This window comes from Elephantulus edwardii, unplaced genomic scaffold (assembly GCF_000299155.1).
Source record: "Elephantulus edwardii isolate Elephantulus edwardi_28Jun2011 unplaced genomic scaffold, EleEdw1.0 scaffold00049, whole genome shotgun sequence".
Taxonomy (NCBI): domain Eukaryota; kingdom Metazoa; phylum Chordata; class Mammalia; order Macroscelidea; family Macroscelididae; genus Elephantulus; species Elephantulus edwardii.
The window spans coordinates 7,316,129-7,340,609 of NW_006399799.1; positions in this window are offsets into that span (position 1 = coordinate 7,316,129).

Below are 24,481 nucleotides of genomic sequence, written 5' to 3' on the forward strand. Positions count from 1 at the left end.
AATTTTTTTTAGATTTTATTTTATTATTTTTTTGTGTGTGTACTGTCAAATCAGATCTGACTGACACAGGAGGAGATTGTTCCTCCTCCAGCAGAGCATCTAGTGGATTCGAACCATGCATCTCTTGGATTGCAGTGCAGCTTCTTGCCACTAGGCCATCAGAGCTCGCCAAGTCATAATATTTTCAATTACTCCATTTGCGTCTGAAAGTTGGACCATGACTAAAGATGACAGGACAATCATCTGTGTCTTTGAGTTGTGACGTTGGTGAAGAGTAGTATCTCATGGACTTCCAAAAGAACAAGTCTATCTTGGAAGAACTGCAACTCGGCTGCTCCTTGGAGGTGAAGATGGTGGAACTTCATTTCACATACTTTGGACATTTTGTCAGGAGGGGGTAGACCTTGAAAATAGAATACAGGAAAAGTTGAGGATCGGAAAAAGCGAAGCCTCTCAACAGGATGGATTGACACAGTAATTATAAGAACGGGCTCAGGCATATTAGAGAGCCTGAGGATGGTGCAGGATAACACAAGGCTCAAATTTGTTGTTCATCGCTTTGAGTAATCATTACCTTGATGGCACTTAAGAACAACGCTCAACCCTCTGTTGTGCATTGCCTTTACCTTCGTTCCTTATCTAGTTACTAATTTTTATCCCTCTCTCCCTTCCTTCCTATTCCTGTTAAACCTCTGAGATTGATTCTATCATATGTAAACTTTTTTAAACTTTTCATAACAGTAGTCTCATGCCATAATCGCCTTTCTGTAACTGACTTACATTGCTCAACATAATTTGCCCTAGATTCATCTCTGAATCTTGTACAGTGTTTCATTCATTCTTGATCATTTAGTGATGCATAATGCTCGTGGTGTGGATGTACTCGAGTTTCTTTAGCAGAATTCTATTCACCTTTCTTCTCAGCTCCCTCAGAGCCTAAATATCCTTTCCCCCATCACCCCTGCCTCAACAGGCTGAGCCTCCCACTCTCCAGTGTTCCACTATAAAGCTAAACCTTGCACAAGCTGTGGTGCCTGGGCCTCAGTTTCCCCAAATATCAACAGTATAAAAGCTGGCTTGATATGACTTTAACCCTAAAACACAGCAGCTGATACCTGTGTATTCCCTTCCCCCTGGAGGAAAATGCTGGCTTAAGATAAGCCCTGTTTCTGGAGTAGTGGAGGCTTTGGGGCCACTGTTGGCCCCTCCCCTGTGGGCCCTAGATTACATTCCAAGCAGCTCGTAACTGCAGCACATTGCAATAGATATTAATTGCTACATTAAATTCTATGATATTGCTTAAGAGAATGTTCATTTAATTTCCCTGCAACTGTGGTCAACCTGATCTTTAATCGAAACTGACAGGCGCAATTTAAATCAGGTAGCAAACTCCCCTCTCTTTAAGGGAGCCAAGAATGGCATGAATATTAAATGGGTCAGGACAGTTGGCAACACTAATACAGTTTAAATCGGAACAAGCCTCAGCTACAGCTTTTAATTATTCATGCTCTCCTGGTAAGTCAGGCCCTGACAGCGGTGTCACCGGGAGTTCAGGAAACTTCCTCAACGTGACATGAAAGACAAAGTGGGGGGTTTGGGGGGAAGCCTGACCCTGGGGCCCCGTTAGGCCAGAGCTGTCTGAGGATGACGTGGCTTGGGGATGTGTTTGAGGTGTGTCCTTGCAGTGCCTGGCAAAACTTTAATGGTATGTGCTCAATCGGAGAGGGATAGTAAGTAAGACAGAGGCATAGCCAGAGACAGCAGCACAGCTGGACAGAGCTGTGGGCATACAGGGGCATGGCTGGAGCTCAGACACTCTAACAGATGGGGATGGTGCACCTCCAGAGGCGGATTGAAACTTAGCTAGAAGCACAGGCATGGAGGGGAAGCCAGAAGTTATATCAGAGGCAGAGAGTTATATCAGAGACAGAAAGGAAGACAGAGATGGAGAGGGACAGAATGAGATGGGAGTTGACAAGGGGGATAGACAGACACGAGAGAGACAGTCATAGAGAGGGATAGGACATGGAGAGGGACAGATCAGATCAAGGAGATAGGTAGACAGGGAGACAGACAGGAAATGGGACAGATAAGAGTGGGGCATACAGGAGGGAGATGCTGGAGGAGGCATGCAGACAGAGGAGGGGCAGGCAGATGGAGAGCAGGCTGCTTAGATCTTGGGCCTCTGTCTATGAGGACAAGAAGACAGAATGAGGCACAGGGAGGCTGGTAGGTACAAGGTAGGAGCCGAAGCCTGAGAAAGAAAGCAGAAAACACCTGTCCCAGAGACAGTTGCCTGGGGACCAAGGGTGGAGCTTGTGCCTGGAGGAGATCAGGCTCTCCACTCAGCATTTCTTAGGCTGAGCCAGGTCCATAAATCACAGGGGAAGGAAGGAATCTGTGCGCAGCCTCAGAAACAGCATCTGGCAGGGGACACTGCAGGAAGAGATCTGGGGAAGAGGAAGGGCAGATAGAAAGACAACCAGGCAGAGCATATCAGAGACAGCCAGGGACAGAGAGGAGGACGAGAGAGGCAGGACAACGGGAGAGATGGCCACCCTGCAGAGAGAGCCACGGAAACTCACAGAGACACACACATGCAGAGGCAGAGATTTATTTAAAAATAGAGGGAGTGAAAGAACATCCCCTTTGCAGCTGACCTTTGGAGTGCTGTTTGCTGGGAATGTGCTGTCCTTAAGAATGGCCCCCTGGAAGGCACTTATCAAAAAGAAGCCACTGCCTTTGCTGACTGACTCATGCTGACCTCATATGTACCAGGCATGACTACACTCCTTAGGGTCCCTAGTGGCTGACGTTTTAGAACCACATCACCAGATCTTTCTTCCAAGGTGCCTCTAGATGGATGCCAACCTCTAGCCTCTGCTAATATCACTATTATGATCTCACAGGGCACTTTAAAAAAACATTACACAAACAAGTAAACCCGCTGTCATACTTTAAATTGTTCTGTGCTGTGGAGTCAGATCCGACTCACCAGAGGCAGTAAATCACAGTGAAGACTGCCCATCATTCTCCTGCAGAGCAGCCGGTGGATTTGAAGCACCAGCCTTTGAGCTGGCAGTACGAGTCCTTACCCATGAGACCACCTGAGCTCACTTAACTTATATTATGACTCCCCAAAGGATTGACCTGTTCATTATTTCACTTTATCCCTGCTACCTCTCCAGCTTCCCCAACTCTGGAGGGACATTCTACAATATCCCATAAAAACACTGCCTACTTGGGATCTCTCCTTAGCATTATTTTCAGCCTTTTGAATTGATGCATGTTGAGGGGAGGGTGCAAAGAACAGTCCTGAGATGTCACCCCAACCCTTGAATATATAGGTGCTTCTCTTTCTTCATCTGTTGTGCTGGTTGTGACAATCCTGAAGGCTGCCAGAGAAGCTTAGTGGGGACAACTTGTGTGCAGGCACGGGGACGGTCCACATGTGAGGAACCACATGAGCACAGGAAAGGGACACTTCTTTCCTGCTGCCTTGTAAAACTTGCAAAGGGCCCCTGGGCTGAGGTGTCCACTCCAAATCTATTCCTCCTACTGGGTTGGCCCAGAGGAGGGTCTCTTTGACTTTCAACACCACAGAGTTTGCCTTGGTCACTTTGGGCTGTTGCCGATACCTTGGTGTCACTCTCTTCCTTGGACTCTGTGGCTGGAATTTGCATCCTGTCTCCTGGGCCCGCTGATCTCCGACCAAAGGGAAGGTAAATGGAAAGGCAGCCCAGCTTCCTTGAGCGTGTTTGCCCTCCAACATTTAACATTTACACACAAGGCGGAGGAGGTAAGCGGTCTTAGCGCCCAAGGCTGGTGTACCAGCTAAGGAGAAGAGCGGAGTGGAAGGATGGGGCAGACTGGAGGGCTTTGTGAGGGTTTTAATATTGCATTCTCTTTTCTTTGGGGGAGGGGGAGTAAGAGCTCAGGTGGAGCCAGAGAGATGGACACAGACTCTAGTGAGGAGGGTCTGCTAAAAGACCAGCCCAGATAGAGACAGAACGTGTGCCTGGCATCCCCCTCTGCCACAAACTGTGTGTCCTGTTATGAAGCCCAGACCATTCAGATCATGTGTCTCATGTGCCCTGTTATTTCTTTAATTCTTAAGACTGTCCTGGAAAATAGAAAGGGCAGGAGTTATTATTTCCTTTTCATAGTGGAAGCCCAGAGAAGGGAAGTGACTTTTTGGAAGTCACACAGCAAATTATGGAGTAGCCAAGTCTCATGTCTACTTCTACAGGGCTGTGTCCAAAGTCATTGTCGCTTATATGTAGTCTTGATGACTCTGGACTTGGTGCCTGGTTGTGAGCAGGTGTGGGGAATCAAAAAGCAAAACTAAACACAGGTATTATCCTATAAGATCTCACTCTATTAGGGAGGTAGGGAAAGAAATATTCAATAGCACAACTAGGTAAGCATTTGCAGGGGCAAATGCAAAATTAAAATGTGGGATCCTTATTAAAAGATTGAGAATTTCAAGATTGTGACAGCCAAGCAGTTAACCAAGAGTTATTTAGCCAAGGGCATCTGGCCCTATGGCAATAGGCAAGGTTATAAATCTTAATGGGAGCAAGTTGCCCACCTTCTCACATGGACCAGCTGGTGAATTTGAACCACTGACTTTTAAATTAGCAGCCCAACATACAAACCATTATGCCACAAGGCTTTTTTATAGGGAAACGAAATAAGGAAGACAGAATGAAAGAAGACAAAAGCAGACACAGACAAGCTTTAAACTCAGAGCTCAGGTCTCCAAAGCACTGCTCCTATCTCCACGCTACCTAACACCAAATTCTGTCTCACTGGCGGCTGGTACCCTAGGTTAACACTTCTCTTCCACCTGCCTGTCTCTCAGACCCCCTTCTTCCTTTCCACCTGCCAGCTCTCACTCTTCTCAGCTCTCTCTTGGTCCTGACACTTCCCTGAGGTCCCTGCTTCCAAGCTGCTCATGAGACCAGAAAATCACAGAGGGATCATTGTCCATGCTGCTCTCTGCCCTGTATGTATGTGTGCCTTTGGTCCCAGCCTGTGGGGAGAGCTTTCCCCCTCCTGCTAGCTCTGGGGAGCAGACCGCTGCCCTACTCCCTCTCCTCCAACACTCAGACTTGACTCACTGACCTTTACGAGCCTGAGACTTGATGGGTCTGGTGTTTTATTAACCTAATAAAAAGGCAGCCTGGTTCAGGGGCTTAACATTTCTGGAGAGAGGAAGGCTCTGCCCCCCGGGCATTGGGAGGAAGAAATACTGTCTTGGGCTGAACTCCTCCAGCTCTGTTCTCTGGGACTTTTTACAGGGAGGCAAAGAGCTATTCATTGTGTTCCCCATCAAACAGCAGCAGCGAGCCACAGAGCTTAATTTAATTTTGTAATCAGTGGAAGCGCGGGCGGAGGAAGACTGCTCACTGTTTTTTCCACTTTGCTTTTTAATAGGCTATCTGACAGCACAGTGGCTTTATGCAATAAAGAATGTGCACCCACACACACAGACCCATGTGTACACACTGAGGTAGCTGCAGGAGAGCAGAGTGAATCAGCGCCGCGGAAGCCAGAGACCCTCTCACGTTGTGTTTTGGGTGAGTCACTTCATTTTTCTGTGGCTCTTTAGTTAGGAAAGGTTAATCATATCCTTGCAGCCGTTCTCTTATTGAGGGAAAAGATAGGAAGTCTTTGTTAGGGGCTTAGTAAAGGTGCCAGGGAATGTGCAAAGTATCTCTTTGAATCTTCCTAACTAGCAAGCCAATTAGCTGATTACATTTCAGAATGGTTGAGTAACTTGCCCAAGGAAACACTGCTAGTAAGTGGCAGAGCTGTGTATCAAGAATGCTTCTGGTTGCTGGCAGTGGAAGCTCACTCTAGCTCTCTAAGGCAACAAATGGTCATGGAAAAGATGATGAGTTGGGTTAGGGTTACAGTCCTTACTGAATAATTTGTGTTGAAAGCAGAATCAGATTTAGTTAATTTGGGTAGAACTGGTTCACAGGTAGTGATAACATGGATAGGCTTAAGAAGGAAACCCTTTCAGCACATCCAGGGAAAAGTCTGCCTCCAGAGAACCTCTCTGGCCTCTGCATGGGGCCCCATCCCTAACCTGCCTCCCAGCCACACTGAACTCCTCACCACCTGTGAGCACATCCTGTCTTCAATCCTGTTGTCTTCCACAGAGAAGTTCCTCCCCCACCCCTCAAACATCTTCCCTTTTCTTGGCGTGGCAAACTCTTATGTATTCCCAAATTAAAAATAACAACAGCAAGACTCTGTGTGTGTGTGTGTGTGTGTGTGTGTGTGTGTGTGTGTGTACGCACTCACGTGTGTTTTCAAGTGTGCATATGCAATAAAGAATGAAACAGCCTCCAGTGGTGCAGTTAAGCATGACTTTTTTTATTTTGGATTTTTCTCCCCAAAGGTCAGTGTTGATGGTTCAAACTCACTGAAAGAGAGATCATTCTAAAGACAGATTTGATGATCTGCTTTTGAAAGGCCACAACTTTGATGTCCTAGTGGAGTAGCTCTGCTCTGCATACATGGGGTTACTATGAGTTAGGACTGACTTAATAGCAATTATTTACATATATATTTATTTATTTATATATGTATATGTATATATGTTATATAAATCAATCAATCAATCTATCTATCTAGCTATCTAGCTAGCTAGCTATTGAAAGAGAGCGCACTGGCAGCCTAGTGGCAAGAAACTGTGCTGCAATCCTGAAGGCATGAAGTTTGAAGCCACCAACTGTTCCATGGGAGAAAGAAGGGCAGTCTCCTCCCATGTCATTAACTGCTCCTGAAAACCCACTGAAGGTTCAACTATGGGTCAGTTCCAACTCTAGGGTATGCAATACCACCACCTGTTATTTATATATATATATATATTTATATATGTTTGTATTTATATATGTTTATATATATGTATCTGCTATCTATCTGTTATCTAGCTAGCTAGCTAGCTAGTTAGCTATCTATCGAGCTAGCTAGCCAGGTAGGAGTCCTTGGAATAGGCAATGAGTTACTGCACTCAGCTATTAACTGAAAATTTGGAGGTTTGAGTCCACAGAGGAACCTCAGAAGGTAGGCCTGGCTATCTGCTCCTGAAAAATCAGGGCTTGAAAGAAATCTTGCCTGGGGCACCATGCTACCCTGACACATAGGAAATTGCCATGAGTCAGAATTGACCTTTAATCTTTTCTGTACACCAGCACAGCATTAAGTATGTTAGGCAGGTTAACCTGTCAAACCATTGCAACAACTCTAAGACATAAAGATCATCATGCCCATCATGTAAAAAGAATAGAGAGGTTTATTTGCTTTAGAAGGCACAGCCAGTGAATGGCAGTGCTTGGATTTGAAGCCAGTAACTTTGGTTCTAGAGGCCACACGTGGCACCACTGTACTGTCCACTCACTCAAATAGCACCTCCTCATCTGGCTCAGTGGAAAGAAGGTGATGTTACCAAGCCGAAGGTGTGTGGTGACTTTTAATCTGCGGCCCTCGGGCCTGCCTTTCATTGTTGTTGTCCAGACATTCCTCTAGGTCATATAGCCCTGGTGTACAAGTTGCCGTGGAGCGGTAACTTGTGGTTGCTGTGAGGCTGAACACTGTGACACTGATGTGTCAGATGCGTTAATGGCTGGTTACCCAATGCAGACAGAGAGTGGGGTGGAGCTCCCTAATTAAAACAAGCTTGGAAGGAGGAGTGGCACCCTTGCCTCTGGAAACCCTATGAACCTGGAGAGAGGATGAGAGACACCCAAGCGTTGAGGACTCTCCTTCATAGGGTCCACTATGAGTAGCCTGCGACTCGATGGCACTTAACAACAACAACATGAAACTGTAAACAGGGCTGCAGACCATACTCAACCTTCCGAGACCCCAAGGCACCCAGCTAGCTCCCTCCTCCAGAAGGACTGCAATGCTCTTGTGCACCTGTCTGGGGGCAGAGGCTCTGGATGCATTGTTGCTTTGTTTAATCCCATTCAGTACCCTCTAGACTGAGGTGCAGGAAATGCTGGAGGCTTGTTGAATAAATGGATGAGGTCGTTGAAGAAGCATAACGTATGAAAACAAATTGTGGCTTTAATAGCCAAAGAGGGGAAGTGCTTAAGATGCTCTTGCTCACTCCTGACATCTGGAGCCCACCTCCCGGGGGGGGGGGAGATAGCTTCTAAGCCTTCATCAGGAGACTCTAGCAGCCTGGCCTGGCAAAACAGGCGCCCTCTCTCAACAGCAGATCTCTCAAACAGTGGAGTAACTTGGGACTTTTCACTAATTAAGCCTGACCCACCCCATTAATTAGGAAAGAAGGAGAAAAGAGAACAAAAGCTATGATCTCCACCTTGATTAAGAGCTTACTTTGATGTGCTGATTTTAAGTGGTTCTGAAACACTCATCTATGGGCCAGCTGTATGGTTTTGTTTGTTTGTTTGACATGTCTTTTTTAAATTTTATACTAGTTTGCATACAAAGTTTCTATACATTGTGCTTCAGTATATATATATATACACACACACATTTGTTTTCCACACATTCCTGTATTCACATTGTGGGGTTTTTTTTTTTACATTGGGTTTCATAAGATCATTTCCATACATTGCATTTCATAAAACCAATCACCACTGATCTATTCCTATCACTCTGTTTTATCAGGTCCCCATTGGATCTTTCCTAATTCCATCACCCTCTGCCTCTACTCATCAAAATCTGTGACCCCATGATTTCTCCCCTCCCCACCCTTAGCTCCCTTTTTCCCCCTCTCCCTTTTTTCCCTTTGGACTTTTATACATATTTTACTAGTTATCTATTTTTACAATAATGGTCTTATGCAGTATTTGTCCTTACGATACTGAGTTAGTTCACTTCTTCAGCTCTTTGCCATGGCGATTCTACACAAGATGTACTAAGGTCTGACACCTGCGTTTGTGAGACAGGCTGTTCTTGAGTGCCATTGCATCTACTACAGTTCATTGCGAGCTACGGACAACAGATTGGAAACTTGCCGCATCCTACACCATCCTCATGATCTCCAACACGCAGTCACTGTGCCGATCCATCTCATTCAGAGTCTTCCTCTCCTTTACTGACCTTCTACTCTTCTAAGTCCTTTCCAAGGACTAGCACCTTCTGGCAACATGCCCAAAGCATGTGAGATGAAGCTTCGCCATCCTTGCCTTTAAGGAGTATCCTAGTTGTACATCCTACAAGACAAGCTTGTTTGTTCTTTTGTCAGTCCATGGGATAGTCAGTACTGTTCTCCAAGGAATTGGTCCTTTACCTGTCATCCATTGTCCAACTTTCAGATGCATAGGAAGTAATTGAAAAGACTATGGCATGAATCAGGTACACCTTAATCTTTAAAGTGACATTGTTACTCTTAAGTACTTTGGAGAGGTTCTTGAGAGCAGATTATCCCAATAACATGTCTTTAGATTTAGTGACTACTGATACCATGGGCTAATTAGCAGCACTATGATAGATGGAGTAGAAATTGAGGTTGCTAACAGTTTCACCTTGCTCAGCTCCTCAATCAACACTCTTGGCACCAGCAGTCAGGAAATCAAAATATAAATTGCACTAGGGAGGACCTCTCCAAAGTGCTAAATAGTAATGATGTCAATCTAGGGACTAAGGTGCCTCTGAACCAAGACATGGTCTTCATAATTACTTGCTGTGTATCAGAGAGCTGAACAAGACTAAGGAAGACAGAAGAAAAAGCCTTTGAGTGTGGGGCTGGAGAAGAGCATTGAACACACCACGGACTACCAAGAGAACAAACAGATCAGTTCTGGAGAGGGTGAAACCAGAATGCTCCTTGGAGGCAAGGATTTTGAAGCTCTTTCTCATGTACTTTGGGCATGTGGTGAGGAAGGAACCAGTCCTTGGAGGAGGAACACCATGCTTGGAAAGGTAGAGGTACAGTGCAGGAGAGGAAGGCCCCAGATGAGATGGATTGATACAGTAGCTGGGGTAAGGAGGGCAGGTGTGTTGGAGTCAGTGAGACTGGCTCAGGACAAGGTCTGTTCTGTCAGAGCTATTGTATGTAGGGTCACTATGGGTCGCAGGTGACTGAATGGCACACAACAACAACCAACAAACCACCGTGGGTATTAATTGTGGAGCCAGTGTTTTGTGTCACATTTTGCACTAAAATGCCAGGGAGTGCGAGCGAGAAGAGAAAGAAAACACCACAATCTTTAGGGAAGTGGAGCTTCCCAGTTAGAAAGAAGCAAGGAAAAAGAATATATAAGTGGGAGGTGGATGTCCCACCTTCTCCTCTGGCTGTGACTCTGTTTCTTCCTCAGGTCAGCCTCCTGGTTCCTGCTGCCGTATCAGCTCCAATCTCCTGACTGAGAGAACCCACTCTGGCTGGGTTTGAGTCTATCTCCAGCCATCACTCCGTGGTCAGCTTCCTCTCTGTCCTCACCACATCATCCGATTCATAGCAACAGATGTTTACCAGTGTGTTTAAAAAGAGACTGCTCAGTGTCTTAACCTTCAGCCCAGAGAAACTCTTCAGAGTGAACAGAATGGTTTGCCTGGGCAAAAAGGGACATCTGGTAATAAAACCTTTCACCAGCAAGTGTTTTCAAACACATGCTGTGTCTCTCACACAGAGAGAGAAGAGAGGGTCCCTGTCCTGAGAGCTCATGGCATTACTAGGAATGTAAGATACTCAGAGATAGAGGAAAAAAAGAAAAAGCACCGTAGCAATTTGACAATTCACGATCAAAGGCAGCATCTTGTGATTCAAAGCAATGGACATTCAGACCATGGAAATGACAGAGCTGGAACCCTCCCTGCAGATGGAGGGATCGAGGTGATGGGGGTGCTAAGCCAGGGTTATGAGAGGAGGAACAGGAATAGCACTGATGTGGCATTTACTAAGGCCAAGTACTAGACTAAGCTGCCTATGTGCACTACCTCCTCATCCAGTCCTGGAAGAGTGATAATCTCACAGATACAGAAATGCGAGAGCAGAAAGGTGAAGGTGTGAGGCTGCTCAGCGAAAGTGAAACAATTGGAATCTGGACCCACGCCATGTGGTTCAGAGTGCACGTGGCTGACCATTGTGCTTACCTCCTCCCAGGTGGAAAGGTGCAAGGCCAGCGGGGACTGGAGAGAGGGTGCTGGCGTCCCTGTGGCAGCCATTGTTGGGAGGGGGAGGGGAACCGAACCTGCGGTTGCTCACCATATGGAACCTGAGCAGAGGGGGTCGTGGGTGTTGGTGAAGGAGTGAGGACTTTTCTATGGATGATGGAGCCTTTGGAGTGTCTGAGCCAGGAAGCAGTGAGGCCACAGAGCTGTGCTTGTGAAAGATGCACCTGGTACAGGGTACTCAGGGGTAGACAAAAATGGAGGCCACCCAGGGACTGGCTGTGAGGGTGTAAGGAGAACGGGAAAGAAGACATATTCTAGGAACTTCCCATCTGACCCTTCTCCTTGAATTACAGTCACTAATCCCTGCCAATGGCTAGCGGTGTGACTTTAGGGAAGTGACTTAGCCTCTCTGGTCTCATATAGAATGTGAGGACTATGAGGATCAATGGAGATGGATTGTCATGACCCAGTCTGGCAAACCATAAGCTCAACGCATTCCCATCGGTTTGAAACCAACTAGTAGATGCCTTTCCATTTGGTTTCTGAAACACTGTAAATGACACAGGAGGTGATTCCCCATCTTTCTCCTGCAGGGTCAGTGTGGACTGAAACCACCAGCGAGGTATGGCCTTTGCATTAGCACTGCAACACCCTGTGGACCACGGCACCATTCACACAAGAGGTGCCCCTTCTGGGCCTGATGCTGCATCTCCTCCCATCTATTCGGGTGCCAATGTCTCCACCATCTATTTTGAATTATGCTGTAGGCTTTTATCAGTATTTTTGTAGCAAGTGACCTCGCATCTTTTTTTGGGTGTAGGAAGGATCATAAATTATAAAGAAACAAATGAAAGCACTCTCAGCTCGTGTCTTTGCATTTCTCCCGAGTCCCTCTACTTTCCAGCCACCAACCAAGCTCTGCCAGACCACATACCCCTTCGTGGAATTCTAACTAGTTGTGCAAGGAGAACAGGGGTCTCTCAGCCTCTTCTTGCTGTTTGACCTTTCCATGTCCTGCCCCACAGATCCCACAAAAAAAGAGTGGAAGAAAGACCTCATAGTGAGTGGTCAGTTGTTCCTGTAAGTTTTCTTAGGGCCCAGAGGACAGGCGCAGGGGCTGCAAAGATAAAACATGGGGCTAACTCCAAAGCAGAAAAGCCAGAACTGTGTTTGGTGGCATTTTCTGACACAGACAGCCAAGGCAGATGTCCAGTGGGTAGTTTTCAGTTATGATTGGAGCCTGGGGAAGATTCTCAGCTGGAAGTGCAGTCATCTCCATAGAGGTTTATATTTAAAGAGGGATGCTTCTGCTATTTCAGTCTCAGTTGAGTCGGCTAATGCTGGCAATTAGTTGTTGCTAAACATTCATCATAAATAAAATAATCTTAAATATATCATACATCACATTTATTCACTGACAAATACCAGTTGTGTACCAGGCCCTGTGCTAGGCACTGAGTCTCCAGAGCTGAAACGAGCAGACATGGTTGTTGTCCTCTTAGAGATGGGAGGGCAGATACACAAATAATGAATAAAGCTATAATCTTAGAGACAAAAGAGGACAGAAAGAATGAGGTATTCTGTCTGAGGGACTCAGCCTGGTCTAGGGTGAAAGAAGGCTTCCCTGAAGAACCACCTTTGAAGCTGAGATGAGACGATGAACAGGAGCTGGCTAAATGAAGAAGCAAGTGCGATGCATGCCAGCAGGAGGAACAGCACTGGAAAGGTCCCAGAGGCAGGAAGGAAGCTGGGATGAGGAGGAAATGGAGCCAGGTCTAGGGACCTGTCATGTTGTTGCTGTTGTTATATGTCATCAAGTCTACTACAATTCATAGAGACCTTATGTAGAGTAGCTCTTAACCTGCCCTATCCTGAGCCAATCTCACTGTCTCCGACACTCCTGGCCCCATGACCCCAGTTACTATGTCAGTCCATCTCATCCCAGGTCTTTGTCTCCTGTGCTGACCCTCTACCTTCCCAAGCACGATGTCCTTCTCCAGAGACTGGTCCCTCCTGGTCACATGCCCGAAGTATGTGAGACAGAGCTTCAAAATCCTTGCCTCCAAGGAGCAATCTGGTTTCACCCTCTTCAGGATAGACCTGTATGTTCTCTTGGCAGTCCGTGGTATGTTTAGTGCTCTTCTTTGGGTTGCACCATGCAGGACCTTAGAGGCCATGACAAAGATTGTAGATTTCATTATGACAATAACAGAGTCACTGAGGATTTTAGGAGGAGGGTGATATGGTCATATTTGTTTAGAGTGATCCCTCTCGACCTACATGGAGAAGAAATTTGAAGGGGATTGACTTGAAGAGGCCTGAACAGAGCCACATCTCTGATTCCACACCAACATAAAGTTCAGTTTCATTCAGTCAGTAAAATGTTCCCCATCCCTCTCACACCCCACACACTCTCTTTATTATCTATTTCAAATCATCTTTTTTTCCCCCAAGAGGCAGAAGAAGCCTTGGGTCCCAAGGACCCAGTCTCCTCTGCCTGCATCTAAACCACCTCTGAGTCATGCCCCATCCCTCTTTTCTCCTCATGTCACCAGCACCCCCAGGGCAGACCCTTCTTTCTCCCTCCTCAGCACTGCCACAGTCCCCCGAGTTCTCACCTTCAGGCTACCCCATGGGAACCCACTTCACACCACCACCAGCATGTCCTCAATCTCAACCCTCAGACTTCCCTTTTCCTTCATAGCACAAAGGCAAATTCCTAACCTGACCACAGGCTCATTATAGCCTGGCTCTGGTGTATGATGTATCCTCACCTCCCATCCCTCTTCTTCCTTCTTATCTTGCCCCACATTCACCTCTGGACCTCTGGGGATGCCACATGAACCTCAGTTATTTAAGTTAATACGCTTTTAAGCCTCACAGCATTTGCATATGCTGTTTCCTCTAGCAGTCACACTGCTTACTCCTCCTACTCATGTCAAACCGTCATTAATTTAGCACATGTTTACTGACCTTTGAAATGTCCACAGCACATGCTAAGCATCAGAGACAGGATGGGAAGTTACAGCCTGGGCTCAGGGTGTCAAACTTTGCCTACTCATTTCTGCATGATGGAGTTTACACTCTACTGGTACTGTGTGCCGTTTCCCTCTGTATTAGTCTCCTAGGGCTGCCATAACTAAGTGCGATAAAATAGGAAATTGGTAAGAACAAAGCTTCCCTGTCTCACAGTTCTGGAGGCTAAACCTCGGATGTTGGCAAGACCATCCTATCTCTCAAGGCTCTTGCAGGTAGATCCTTTCTTATCTCTCCCAGCTTCTGGTTGCTGTTAAATGCCTTTAAGTGAACGATGACTCATAAAAACCTTATGAACAACAGATAAAAACCCTGCCTTACAATTTCCAGCCACACAATTTCTGTCATGTTCAAACCTATTGCTATAGTCATTGTATCATTCCATCTCACTGAGGGTCTTGCCCTTTTTCGGTTACCCTCTCCTTATCTAAGTTGGATGTCTGTCTGTATCTTCAGACATCCACTGACTAGCACATGAAAACACATTGCCATCAAATCAAGTCTGACTAATGGAGACCTCTTGTATCACAAAGCAGGGTCCTTAGGGAGGGATGTCTCAGCTGTGATGTTCACAGAAGCAGATCACCAGGACTTTTTTTCCATGTGCCACTTGGATCTGATCCACCAACCTCTAAGTTTAGTAGTGAAGTGCAAACCACCTGTGCCACCCAGGGCCACGTGACCACCCACCCTTCATATCTCTTCTCTTTTATAAGGACACTACTTGGCATCAGGCTCCACTGTAGTCAAGTATGACATCATCTTAATTTGACTGGTAACATTTTCAAAGACCTTAGTTCTAAGCAAAATCATATTCATATATACCAGAAATTAGGACTCTGGGGAGACACATTGCAATATGTGAAACATTATTGTCCTGCAAGCTCCTTGAGGACAGAGATCAAGCTTGGAAACTCCTGGTATCCTCAACACCTAGTATAGTACTCGGCACATGATAGGTCCTCATGGATGCAGAGATGACATTGTCCCTACTGTGAGCAGATAAATAAAAACAACTTGTCATGACTGGCTGAAGCTTGTCTATCAGGACAATTGTTCCCAGCATCAGATGCCGGGAGGTTGAGCTTTCTGCCCAGTCCTCACCATCCTGCCTGCATGACTGCCCTCCCCTCCCAGCTCCCCCACCCTCATCACCCTGTTTTTGAATAGTGGAGGTGCCCAGGGATCCAATTCTCTCCAAAGCTAGCACAGGGGCACCATCACTCTTGGAAACCCTCCCTTTCCATGTGAAAAATGTTAATTAGAAATATGTTAATTAGCAGGAATGTTAATCTACCCAAACTTGCATTCTATGCCTGGCAGCCTAGGCAGGTGACACAAGGGAGGGCTGGCTGCCACTCATCCATCCCTTTTCCCACATGCAGCCCTGTGGAATTCCACTTTTCCTTCCATGGGGCTAAGGTGGAGGACTCAGGAGGGCAGACTGGAAAGAAACAGTCCAGTACTTACTGTTGAGGGAGAACAAAGAAAACCGTGCCCATCCCAAGGAGCAGAGATGGGATACATTTGCCAAGCACAGCCCCATAAAATCCCTGAGCCAACCCCATTCTGCTTTTGTGAGGTCAAGGAAGCAGAGCGGCCCAGTGCCAAAGGTGGGCCCTGGAGCTTTCAATGCTCTGCTTGTGAAATACCTGCCTGGATCCTTGCCCCTGGGGCTCTGTTTCTCAAGGCTGAGGCTACTGGAGACTTGGCAGCCAACCCCTCACCAAGCCCTGCCTCCAGCTCTGCCCTCCACATAGGTTCTAGAAGCTGCTGACTTCAGCAGCTCAGGCAAGATCAGGGCCCAGAGCTCCTGTGTCGACCTGGCTCGTGATGGGACTTGCTCATTTGACTCCTCTCTCTGCTCCACTCCAGGAAGCAGGGTCCGTTCTCGTTGCCTGGTGACCTGGGCAGGACTATACTCTACAGGACCAGGGCTGGACCATCCTTAGCCCACTCCTAAAACACCTACAACCTCTGCTGTTGCGTACTGGACGCTGGAATCAGACAGACCTGCAATAAAAGCCACCTCCACATCACACTGAGAAGGCTGAGATCAGATGAAACTCCCTGCACCTTGGTTTCTGGTTCAGAAAGAATCCTTGTAGGGAGGAGGGAGCTGTGGCTGATCATTCCGTGATGAAACATAGGGACTCGGTAGAGCTGGTGTTTTTAGTATCCCTGTCCTTTCTTTACCCTTCACCTGTCTCTGCCGATTCTATCCCTACCAGATCAGGACCATCCTGCCCCAAGAAGGAAGAATAGTAGGATTGTGCCCAGCCTCCACTACAACTGCCTGAAGGACCCCTATGGGCAGTTCACTGACGGACTGACCCATTCTGCTACCTTAAGGGAATTCCAGAAAGCTTTATAGCCTTCTCCCAAAGGCAGAATCCTCTAATGTCCCCTCCATTGGTCAGTTTCTACGCCCTAGCCTTTGCGCCATCCCTGTCCAAGGTCTTCACATTCACTCATCTCCAATTGGCCAGTCTTTAGACCGGAGCCCACCCACCTCCTCTCTATCGGCCAATCCTTAAGTCCACACCTTCCTTCCACTCTGCTATTGGTCAGTCTACTTTGTTGCGCTTATACTTTGGTTCCAACTCAACTTTACCTTTGGTGAAGGTCAGACTTATCTGCCTGCTTTTTGCTAAGGTTTTATCGCCTTAAGATCTAGATTTTCCCTCATGAAAGAGAAGACACCATGATGGAAGAATAGTATAGGTTACATTTTACTTGTGAATGATTACTTTCTCAAAGTTAGTTCTACCCATAATAACCATGTGGCACTAAAGAAATAGTTTCAGCTCTGTAGGAAATAATCTGCTCTGTAGGGTTGACTGTTGTTACTGTTGAGTGTTTGAGTCGATTCTGACTCATAGTTACCCTATGCGTAACAGAATAGAATGCAGCCCAATCCTGCACCAGCCTCAGGCATTGCTATGCAGGGTTGGTGGGAGAACGAAATATAATACACACATATAATGTTTAGTACAGTATCTAGTACATCGTGAGATTATGACAGTTAACACTTCTAGTGTTCTAGGCATTGCACACTATTTTATCTTCACTTTATGACGTGAAAATTGAGGTACATTTTACAGATAACAAACAGAGGCACGGAGAGGGGATGTAACTTACCCACAGTCTCACAGCTATTAAGTGGCAGAGCTTGGAATTGAAGCTCAAATCTCAAAGGAGGATAGTCTGATGAGAGTCTATGCTCTGGGCCACTACACTGACTCTAGCCTCTATGTGGAAGCTGTTGTTTCCCTTTTGGTTATTGCTGCTTTTATCATCAGACACCTAAACACCAGCGCTGTCTGCCAACCTCCTGCATTGGACCATCTCCTGGAACCCCTCACTCCCATCCCATCCCACAGGTCAGAACACCTGCCCTGAGGCCTGCACAGCTGGGGCGGGGGAGGGAGTGTGCACCTCCGCCCTCACAGCTCTTTGCTTGTGAGGCTATATGTGCAGATGCGGGAGCAACAGGGAGCAAGCCAGAAAAGGCCTGTGGTGAAAGTCAGAGACAAAGAGATGTTGCTGCCAAATCTCCCCATCTCCAACTGAGTGAGAGGGAGAAAGGGACACACACATGCAGAGAGAGAGAGAATCAGAAAAGGGGAGATTCAGAAAGACCAGAAATAACTGGGAAGGGAGGGAGAGGGTATACATGTGTGTGTCTCTGTGTGTGAGAGAGGTGTGAGAGAGCTGTGATTTTCAGAAGGTTGCAGGAAGGAGCCAGCTGCCTCTGTGTGAGTGTTGCTGGGTGTGCATGGGGAGGATGTATGGATGTGTGCTTGTGTATCATCAGAGCGTTTGAGAGGTAGTTTTGTGATTGTGCATCTGTGAACGTGCTGGCTCGTTAGCTATGATGGTCCCACCCTAGGACTAAATGCATAAATAAGGCTGAGTTTCAAACAGACCTTGCATGACTTTGGGAGGACAGGAGGGGCGAGGGGGAGAGGAGAGCTGCTGGAAGGAGAAGAAAAGGCAGCAAGCTCACATGCTGGGGGAGCTGCCTTCTATTGCCAAACCCTCCTGCAAGCCATCCCATCCCACAGAATAACAATCACAGAGCAGTCTCCATTCCAGTGCAGCTCGGGTCTTCCCCAGGGGCCCCAGGCTCCACTCGTGCTCACAGGCACTGATATTTTATCGATTATATGACCTCCTAGAGCAATTGAAGTTGGGGCAGTGAAAAAAGCAATTTTCCTCTCCTTCATCTTCTGCATTTCCTATTGGACCTCCCCACTGAGACGAAGCTAATCCTGGATGGGCAGCCAGGCTGGCAGAAGAGCAGGGGTCCCTGTGCTGGGTGACTCGACTCAGACTCCACTGGGAGACAGACACATCATTGGAGGGACAAGCTTGTGCTTGGGCCAAGGGAAGGTAGACACTGTGCTGGCCTTGGGGCAGGTTTCTACTGAGACTTCACCTCCCACGTGCCCTATTCCTGGCCAGTCCTCCTCTTCCTGTCTGCCCACCAGGGCAGGCAGGTGTGGCTCCTAATAGCCTTTCTGTGAGGCCTAGAATGGAGAAGACCAGGCACAGAGAGTCCAGAGTATGTGAGTAGGAAAGCCACACCTGATTCTAAAGACAAAGTCAGCCAGCCTCAGTTTCTTGGAGCCAGTTCACTTCGTCTTCGTTTTCCTCCCACAATGCAATGGGAACAAACTTTCAGGGGTTATTGGGCAACCACTCATCTTCGTCCAAGAACATAGTAAGAGTACACAGAGCCAGTATATGAGTCAGACATGGAAGAAAACTGGCTCAGCCCACATTTGCAAAAAGTGGATTTTCTAAAACTTATGGAATCCAAACACAGTAAGCCCAAGATTATGGAGAAGGAGGAGGATGGGGGTAGGGGTCAGTGTTAGATGCCTGAAAACTCTGTAAGTATCTGTCAAATGAATAAAATGGCAACAATGAGAAAACCAAGACATGCATGAGTTGTAGAGGAAGAGGGTAGGCCTAGGTCTTTTAAAACCAAGCGCTACCAAGAAACCAAGAGCCAGGACAAGTTTTATGCAAGAGCTACTTTTAAAAAGGAATCTTGAAGCAAGTGAGAGTTTGCCAGATGGAGAAGGTCAGAGAGTAGAAACAGAATCCCCAACACAGGAAATGGCATTTTCAGGCTAAGCTGCTATCACCACTATGACTGGTGGCAAACTCTGTGCCTGATGATGTTCAAAGGGCTTTGCATGTGTGAATTCACTGGTACTTTACGTAATGCCTTCAGTAGTCCTCTCATTACTACATTTTGCAGATGGGGAGACTAAGGCACAGAGAGGTAAAAATAACCCGACCACAAGCTCATAATCATAAATGACAGAACTGAAAGAGTGAGGTCTACTCATGGTGTCCCTGCTCTAGTTAGAATCATGCAAGAGGTAGCAGGAAGGAGAGCTGTGACCAAATCACAGAAGTCCTGGAGAGTCATACTGAAGAGTTTAAATCTGTGGGCAGTGAGGTAAGATGTGGTCCAAGTTCTGAATTGAGCAATCTTTTGAACCTGGCAAAGGGTGGATTGGACCAAGCCTGGACTCAGTGGGTCATGAGGAAGATGGCTTCATAGGCATCTTTTCATCAGCACTTGCTGATGTTCATTGACTGGCTTGGTGTTCTTCTGGATGTTTGCTATATAGTAAGAAACAAAGACAGGTGTGCCTGGAAGCCCTCAGGAGTTTACTTTCCTGTGCACAATCCTGAGAGAGAAGAGGGTTCGAGTCAAACAAGAATGACAGGTGAAGGGAAGACCAGAGACATTGGGGGACGTTGTTGTGGAGCCCCGATGTGCTTTTGCTTGTTGGAGGATGGAGAGAGACAGGAAGTCTAGGATGATCGCAGATTTCTGGCTTGAGTGATAGTGCATATGACCTTTCATTCACGAAATTAACAGTTACAAAAGGACAAAGAGGTTTTGGCAAAAGATGGCTTAGCTGAATGGGAACATGAGGCAATTAAGAGCCTTTGGGACTTCCTAAATGAGGAAGTAGAGACATTTAAGGTGTAGTGAGATACAATGTGGACTCAGGAGAGAGATCTGTGCTAGAGAAATCAGCTACCACTGACCATTCCTCCTTTTCCACAATGGTCAGATGAAACATTTCTACTTGAATGAAAAAGACACAAAGCCCAGAGATAACTTGTTTGCCTAACTTCACTCAACAGACAAAATTCCAGCAACGGCCATTAACATTTATTGAGCATTTCTGTGTGCTGGGCCTGGTGAGGAGCTGTGTGTCCCTTCTGTTCAGATTTCCCAGCAACCCTAGGAGGTAGGTGGCATCACACTCACCATTTTGCAGATATGGGAGCTGAGGCTCAGAGATGCTCAGTAATTGACCCGAGCTCACAAACTACAGGGTTGGTGTGCTGTCCTGGAAGGTGGTCCTCAGAGTGAATCCTCTTAGCCTCACTCTCTGCCGGATTGTCATTTAGCACTTGATGGCACAGAAAAATATAGAGTGTCACTTCCCAGAAGCTACTTCTTTGAATGATTCAGGGTCAGAGGTCCCTCATTAGGGGAATTCATATGAGAATTGGGAAGACAGGGAGAAGGACAGAGGCTAGAATGGTGCAGACGCCAGGGACGGCAGACAAAGTAGCACACAAAGTAGATAGGAGATTGCAGCATCCCCTCATGCAAACACTCACCCCTAAATCATCCTCTTACGTGCTTCAGGCTCCTCAATGGTATAGACTACCCAGAGGTTCTGAGACTTACAGTGGCTTTTAGGCAAACTCTCAAGTACATTCATTTCCAGGCCTGTAGGCTGAGATCACTGGTAGTACCTTACCTAGCCTTCATTGGCCCACCAAGATATGTTTAACTCTCTTGTTTCTAGGTTGTTGTTGTTGTTGTTGTTGTTATTGTTATTGTTATGTGCCATTGAGTAGCTTGCAACTCATAGCCACCCTATGCACAATAGCTCGGAAGCCTGCTCTGTCCTGAGCCAGTCTCACTGACTCCAAAACTCCTGCCCCCATTGCCCCAGTTACTGTGTCAGTCCATCCCATCCAGGGTCTTCCTCTCCTGTGCTGTCCCTCCACCCTTTCAAGCATGATGTCCTTCTCTAATGACTGGTTCCCCTTGCCCATGTGCCAAAAGTATGTGAGATAGAGCTTCAAAACCCTAGTCTACAAGGAGAAACTGGTTTCGTCCTCTCCAAGATAGACCTATTTGTTTTCTTGGCAGTCCATGCGATGTTCATGAGTCTTCTCCAGTACTACACAACTCAATGGTATTGATTCTGCTGTCATTCTTAGTCATTGTCCAGCTCTCTGATGGATAGCAAGCAATTTTGAAGATCATGGCCTGAATCAGGTGCATCTTAGTTTTTAGACTGACATCTTTGCTTCTCAGTACTCTGGAGAGTTCCCTGACTGCAGATTTTCCCAGTGCAATTCATCTTTTAATTTCCTGACTACTGGACTGTAGTCTGCCATATGGATTGAAGCTCAACATCAAGAAACAAAGATTCTCTTCACTAGGCCAATTGGCAGCACCATGATATATGGAGAAGAGATTATGGTTGTTAACAATTACAGCTTCCTTGGCTCCACAATCAACACTTTTAGCACCAGCAGTCAGGAAATCAAAAGACAAATTGCATTGGGAAAAAATCTGCTGTAAGGGTCCTTTCTAGAGTACTGAGAAGCAACAATGTCAGTCTAGAGACTAAGGTGTGCGTGATCTAATACATGGTCTTCACAATTACTTGCTATGCATCAGAGAACTGGACAATGTCTATGGACAATAGCAGAAGAATTGATGTCTTTGAATTGTGGTGCTAGAGAAGAGTCTTGAACATAACATGGACTGCCAAGAAAACAAATAGGTTTGTCTTGGAGATGGTGAAACCAAGTTTCTCTTTGGAGGCTAGGATTTTAAAGATCCATCTCACATACTTTGGGCACATGGCCAGGAGGGACCAGTCCCTGAAGAAGGGCATCTTGCTAAGAAGGGTAGAGGGACAGCACAGGAGAGGAAGACCCCAAATGAGAAGGATTGGTATAGTAACTGGGGGTTGGTGTGTCAGAATTAGTGAGACTTGCTCAGGACAGGGCAGTGTTCAGATCTGCTGTACATAGGGTCACTATGGGGTCACAGGTGACTGGTACCAAGAGTGTTGATTGTGGATCTGAGCAAGCTGTAGTTGTTAACAATCTCAATCTCTTCTCCATCTATCACAGTGCTGCCATTTGGCCCAGTCATGAGAATCTTTTTCTTCTTGATGTTGAGCTTCAATCCACATTGAAGACTATAATCCTTGACTTTCTGCAGCAAGTACTTCAGGTCTTCCTCAGTTTCAGTAGGCAAGATTGTATCATCTGAATATCATAGGTTATTGATGAGTCTTCCTCCAATCCTGGTGCTATATTCCTCCTCAGACAGCCCAGCTAGCTACTGCTTCTATGAGTCCACGTCAATTCTTGGTTATCTTATATAAACAGAATGAAATACAGCCTAGCCCACCACCATTTCTGTCACCTTTTATATGCCTGAGCCTGTCGTTTGGATTACTCTGTCAATTAATCTTGTTAAAGATTTTCTTCCCTAGGACTATCTCTATTTTCCTGCCCGAATAAAGTTTGGCATGCTCAAGGGTCAATCTCAAGTCCCATGCATACTATCTCTGTTGAGTTTGGAAATCCAGATCTGTTGTCTATCTGAAATCCTTCTGTTCCAACTCTGCGTGAGGGGAGGACAAAGGGTCAAAGGGATGGAAGATGGATTTGTTGGGATGACATAATCCAATACCATCTGCCTGAATTCTCTGGAGTGACTAGTTTCTGCCTTTTGATCTCTTTCTCATCTTGAATTGTCCTGACTTCACAACCACCTCCACACCCATACCAACCTGAAGGAATTTGGTGGATCCTCAGTGGCTCTTCAAATCCCAACCTCAACAACAGCCTGTGTTATGCAAATGACACACCTTTGCTTGCTGAAAGTAAAGAGGACTTGAAACACTTGCTGTAGAAGATCAAAGACTACAGCCTTTAATACAGATTGTATTTCAATGTCAAGAAGACAAAAATCCTCACCACTGGACCAATAAACAACATAAGCAGGACAGATGAGGAAAAGATTGAAATTGTCAGTGATTTCACATTACTTGGATCCACAATCAAACTTCTTGTTACCAGCAGTCTGGAGGCTAGGGGATGTATTGTATTGTATAGGATAAGTTTGTTGTCAGGAACCTCTACAAAATACTGAGGAGCAGTGGTGTTAAAGACTAATGTGCACCTGCTTCAGGCCATGGTCTTTTCAATCACTTACCATACTTCTGAGAGCAAGACAATTAATAAGGATGACAGAAGAATAATTGATGTCTTTGAATAATGGTGTTGGAGGAGAGTATTGAGTATCTCATGGAATGCCAAAAGAACAAATAGAAATGTCTGGGCCTGCAAGTAATAAATGTTGGAGAGGATGTGGTAAGATAGGAACTCTTTTTTTTTTTTAATGGTACAATCACTCTGGAAAGCAGGCTGAACATAGAAATTCCATATGACCCAGCTGTTTCACAGCTTGAAATTTACCCTGAGAAAATGAGAACTGAGTCACAAATAGAAACTTGTACACAAATGTTCACAGTACCATTATTCACCATTGCAAGAACACAGAAACAGCCCAAATGTCTAACCACAATCGAATGGATTGAGAAATTATGGTACATTCACACAATGGAATACTATGCAGCATGCAAGAGCAATGATTTTGAAGATTAATAACTAACTTGGGAAAGACTGGAGAACATGATGCTAAGTGAACTTACTCAGTGCTATAAGGACAAATACTGTATATTCTATTGTACGTTAATGTAGAATATCTAAGGGAGGGGAAGAGCAGAGGGATGAGTATTGGGGGGTGGTGCTTAATCATAGGGTCGCATAATTTGATGGCTGGAGGGAAGGGTGGGTAAAGGAAAGGCGAAAGATCCAGTGTGAAAAACAATGTATACAAACTTAATAAGCAAATAAGTATGAAATAAAGATTTTATTTAAAAAAAGTGCACCTAGAATGCTCTTTGGAAGCAAGCTTCATCTCACATTCTTTGAGCACGTTGCTAAGAGATCCTGGTCCTTGGAAAGGGACATCATGCTTAGAAAGGTAGAGGATCAGTGAAAAAAGAGAAGACCTTCAGTGAGACAGATTGACACAGTGATTTTAGAAAAGGACTCAAGTGTGACAGAGATTATGAGGATGGCAAAGGATAGGACTACTTCTTCTGATCTGTTGTTCATAGGGTCACCATGAGTTGTATTGGACAGCATCTAACAATTTCAAATCCCATCTTGACCTCCACATTTACACTTGATACTG